Here is a 6028-nt window from a genome sequence, read left to right on the forward strand (position 1 = left end):
TGATTTTAGAAAATTCCCTCCATACCTAAGCACCCTCAAGCATTTGATCAGGTAAAATTACTTCCATACGACGCGCAATTCACATCGATACCCGTGTCTCAATTCTCTTTAATAACTTAATTTATATGCTACCAAGCTTTTAATGCTGCACTCAATGCTGCCATCGAGATCTCCGATATCATTGAGGACTACACTGTTCTCCAAGATGGCAATGGTGTCTGCGCTGTTGATGGTTGACCATCCATCAAGGTCGTCATTGGGATACCAACTAAATATAAGGAAACTTACTGAAGAGAGCCGATCTGCACTCCATCACAGCCAGAGGTTGACTGAGGGTCCTGCAATCTACACCTCACTTATATACTCGCGGTTGCTGGTACACTACATGAGTCAAATAATCAACCATTTCAATTTTTTTTTTAATTTGCTAAAACACAGGTACCTTAAAACACAACACATAAAAACGCAAAAATTTCATGTTCCATAAATGTATAAAAAATATACAAAAAATATTAGTTGGAGATTTTAAAATTTCCGTATGCAAAGTCTTTAATGCTGTATGGTCTGCCTCGTCGAATCTGGGGCATTGTCTCATCGATTCCGGTTCCAACTGGTTCACTGGTCTCGGGCTCGGGAGTACGCGTATTCAACTTATCTTCGTCAGCGATGTCTGTTTCGGCGAGACATATACGAAGACGTTTACGATCACGGCTACACCTGGGCTTCGCCTCGATGCTTGTTTGTACAGGATCACTGATGGAACTAAGACGAGACTCGTGTCGTTTGGGCGTCTGCGCAGATGCATCGCAGGTCGCAACGATTTGCAACACGTTAAAGTTTGGTGTGGCACGAATGCTGGCTGGATGGCTCGTGTCAGTGTCTCATGTGATACATGGCCCAGTCTCCAGGTTCACAGCAATCTTCCAGCTGCTGAGTCGGTCAAAAGGACGCAGGGAAGTGTGAGTACTTTCAGAGCTGAGAGCCTCAATCACAGGTTGCCGTACATGTTCGCAGATATCCGGCATCCCAGTAGCTGTACTCGACACTGCTGAAGCTAGGTCTTACGCTCACGTACACATTGGTAGGATGAAACGAAAACATCTACTTGCAGTTCGGACGACAACTGAAGGCATGAACCGTTGCACGCCTTGTATATATGCAGGCTCTTCTCACACTGCAAGTGGCATTTTCGCATCAGCTGCGAGTTTGTACAGACACATACTCATTCGATCTTATCGCGTGGCAGTTCGCCATACATTGCACTAAGCTTGTGCAGAAAAGGACAGCCATAGTCGGTCTGAAGGCCCACAATTTCGGTGGCTCAATCGCAAAACTCGCTCAGCCATTTATTCTGCTCAGATACGGCGACATAAATGATGCCATGAGGCTTCTGCAGTAGCAGGACAAGCTGTAACATACTACTCTCATGTAAAAATTCGTCATTATAAATGTGCACTTTACAATTTCTTCCATATCTTGAAATTAATAGTTTTTCAAAATTGTATGCGCTCTTCGTTGAATAACATGTATATCTAGGGTCTTAAGCGTAGGAACCATTTATTACTGAGTAGTACAACTGAGCTCCTCTTACTTGCAAGACGAACTCCTTTTTTCCTTTTTCTTTTTTTTTACAGTAGATAATAAAAATAACACAACATCAGTGTATGTGAGACTCGCTTTCCCCAAGGTTAGAGAACCATCGCTGAATCACCATTACATGTATGTAGTAGAGATTCGTCTGAGAAAATTACGTCAATGACTGACGAGAAAGGTTTCTATTTTCGTATGATTTTTGATGTGTAACATTTTAGGTCTCGGTATACGGCATTTTTAAGGAGAAATTTTAAGAATGGAACAGAGGTCGCGTGGAACGTAAATGTATGACCACGGTGCTGCCATCTGTGGTGGATGGCGGCAAACAAAGTTTACACAAAGGGAAACGTTACAGTATTAACTACTTAGTGAATTTTAACCAGATAGCCCGCCTTTTAATAAATTCCTTGTCGAAAATTGAGTCCAAAGCGGGGGTAAGTATTTTTTAAAAGTATTTTTCGCTTTTATCGGAGCCTGTTGATTACATATTTTATATAATTTAATCTTTCGCTCTGCAAATCGAATGATTCAATAGTCGACGTAGCTGCTCCGGCAACGAATTCTAGTGGCGGATGTGGAAACTACGTGTGTTTCACGTCAACTAAATGTTGTTGAAAACAAAATTTTCTTTTATGTTTCAGGCTCGGAATTTTTTAAAGAGTGCTACATTAAATTTCGTGTCCCAGTTTATTATTATTAGTGTATTTGCTAACATGACAACACTTGAATTCGCTAGTTACCGTGGTTAGATGCTACACATCATTGGCGAGTACTGGAAAACTAGCTCACATTTAATTTTTCCATAAGTCTCTGTTGAACTGTCCCATTCGTGCTTCCAGGCCACGTCGCCTTACAGAAGCGCACAAAGCGCCTGTGACTGGCAAGACTTCGACAAGGACTGGACACCGACGTTTATTCTTAGTAAATAAATTACTTAATCAATAAAAATTAGGTTTTTCCAAAACCATATAAACCTGAGATTTTTTTATTCTTTAGGAAAAAAAAATATATTTTTTGATTTATGAATGATCTTCAAAAAATAAGGATTATAATATAAAGGCTAAAATACAAACAGTTAATCAAAATATGTGCACCACATTATTTCATGCTTTAAGTACAAGATAGGGCTGATATAAAAGTTTGCCTTAAATTACATTTAATCTTTATTCTTGAAATAACTAAAAAATAATAATTATTAAATCTTTTTACAACTACATGGTAAGTAATTTTGCAAATTGTAACTAAGAGACTACACAACACTAAAGTAATGAACCACTGGGGTTTAAAAATGCACACATTAATTTTTTTTTGAATATCAAAAGTTAAGTGTTTCTACTTTTTAATATCTACAAAGAATGTCTCATTTCATAATGGACGAACTCTTGGAATCAATTTTATAGTTCTAAAGTTAAAAAAAAACTTTTAATTAATATTTTGTTCAACCTTTATTCCGCAACAATTTTACATATTGTAATATTCAAATTTTTTTCGTATTCTTACAGTGCAAGAATTTGTCTAGAGACCCGAAAATTTCGCAGATTCATTTAGTCGCAAGCTAGAATGAAAACTTAAACACTCTCGCCCTGTGTTCATGATTGGACCACACTTGTTTGGACACGCCCATCTACGACCGTGAACCAATGATGCCCAGCTAGGAGAGAAGTAAGCGAATCAGGTAGTGCCAAATAACAAGGATAAAAATGTTCTCGCTAAGAAATCAACCAATGGGAAAGTAAACATGGGTCGAGCACACCTATAACTTTGAATTCTATCCTGAGGCCAGAAGAATCCGCGAAATTTCCGGGTCTCTAACCATTACATATACACTGACGTTTCATACAATCCATTTTAACTACTCCAAACGTTGTTCGATTACCCGTCAAACTGGTTTGTTTATATTTATATCCAGGTAAACTTTGGCCAATACGTGTACATATTTAAAAAAATTCAAAACATTGTATTTATGAAAAAGTTTCAACGTAAGCATATACATATATGCTGTTAAAAATATTCAACTCTTAATCAAACAAAAATTTCTATTTAATCTTGTATATATATTCCAACCACTTTCTCTAAAACTCTAACATACATTTATAAACCTACTACATTGTAATTTTATATAGGTATACTTATCTAAATTATATTATACAAATAACTTATAACATGCTTTCATATTTTAGTTAATGTAACGCACATTTTTATATAGTACTAATAACATTTAAACATTTTGAGTTTTAATTTTGCGTATGTTGTAGCTCATTTGAGTGTGTGTGAGTAAAGTGTGCACGCTAAGAAAAAGTCTTGTCGGCTTAGCCTACTGGCGATGGTAGGTTTAAAAATTTGACATGTCTTGTGGAACATTGTGATTTCTTCTGGAACATATTAGGAAATCGAATGCACAAAGCGCCCTATATGTCATCGAGTATTCAATCGTACGACTCTGAAATGTCACAGAGAACACTCATGATCATGGATGAGCGGCAGAACCGAAGGTGAGGGTCGAATAGCGCTTTGGCGCGCTGAGCTTGCTGCGATTCGTAGTTGCGGGGAAAAAAAACATAAGTGACCACCTGATAAGGTTTTTATTTCACACCTCCCCCGGCTGCAGAGCGGAGTCAAGACTTAAAAATTCCCTGCGATGTGAACCCTCAAACACATCGGACGATTCTATCAACTTACACGTTGGTGAAACTCGTCCCTTTAGAGCATATTGTCACTACTTCTGAAAATATCTGTCGCACTGAACAATAAAAAAACAAACTGACGATTTCTTTCAGTCAGCTTTCTTGATCAGGTGATTTATGTTTCATTTAGATATTTTAAGTAATTTTTTTTTAGTTTGAATTTGTTTGTTACAGATATCTCACTTAGACATATAATAAAATATATTTATAATAACACATATGTCTTCCTAAAAAGAAACTAAAAAAATATATATATTTTAAAAAAGAGTGTCTTTTATAAAACATTGGCATTAAAACTCTAGTAAATAATATTCCAATAATTTTGAAATTATGACATTATTATATATATAAACTTAATAATATTTAACACCTGAGATAGTTGATTAACGAAGAAGAGCACGTAAAAGATCCACAGCTAAAATGTTTGCTGTTTCTATAATATATACACATTTAATTGATAATATGTTTATTTTATGATAAACCTTGTATGGTAGGATATTTAATTTTATTGTAGTTTTTTGGACATACGCCATTGCAGTTTTTCACTGTTTGTCATGGAAAAATAAAAAAAAAATACATGAACATTAAAATTCACAGAAAACAAGACTGAATCAGCTGATGTCGGACAAACAGAACCAACGATGAAATTAAACTAGTACTATGGACAACACAGCGATGATAGCACTGACGAACACAGAAGGATTTCCGATGAGAACAGTTACAACGTTTCGGGAACTGACATCTGTTCCCGTCTTCAGGAGGAAGTAGTCATCAGTCTGTGTTGTACATAATAGGCCTACTTCTTTAATTTCATCGTTGGTTCCGTTTGACCGAAATCAGCTGATTCAGACTTGTTTTCGTGAATTCCTTATCTTCATAAATATTTTTTAGTTTTCGGATTTTTTTCCATTACAACCATTGCCAAACTGCAATGGCGTATGTACAAAAAACTACATTAAATCAAAACTCCCCATTTTACGAATCATTTAAAGAATGACATATTTATGTTCAGGAATTCTGATATCATAAATTTTAACCATGCTTTCTTACTAAAGCATGTGCATTTAAACTTGAATATTTTTGAGACAAAAAAATGATTACTTTTGCTTACCTCAAAAAAATATTTCGAATATAATTATAGTGGAAAATGTGCCGGGATAAGGGTTGAAGCCCTTTAAACCTTTAATGATCCCGTAACCTTCCATGGAGGCTAGTGATAGGAAATCCCCCTGCTCAGTTAATGTGTATGTGATATAAATAACATCCCTGCCGAATTTCAAGTCTGTAGACATATACTGGAAATACGCTCAAGAGCTTTCATTTTACCTAGAACTCACAAATTTAGGCCAGTCTTCCTTTATATTAGTTTTTTTCAAAACCATAAAAGTTTGTTATTTAATTTAATAACAATTTTTAACTGGCAAGCTAAACCCATTGTTGTCTTAATTTTTATTAATTAAATAATGTCTGCAGTTCTGTGGTAGTGCTGTAATGATAATGTACTGTGGTAAACATTGAAGTACAAAATGAATAATGACAACTGTATCAATCATGACGAAAATTTATTTTGAAACTAAAAATAATAATATAAATTTATAATTTAAAAAAAACTTAAAAACAACAGCTTTTATCGTTAAATGAACTAAAAATTAAAAATAAATAAATACATTTTAAATTAAGTTTTTTGTCCCAAAGCCGAATAATACACCACAACTCTGTATAAATAAAATCGTGGGGTGCTTGATATCATT

Source organism: Bacillus rossius, chromosome 12, assembly GCF_032445375.1.
Source record: "Bacillus rossius redtenbacheri isolate Brsri chromosome 12, Brsri_v3, whole genome shotgun sequence".
Taxonomy (NCBI): domain Eukaryota; kingdom Metazoa; phylum Arthropoda; class Insecta; order Phasmatodea; family Bacillidae; genus Bacillus; species Bacillus rossius.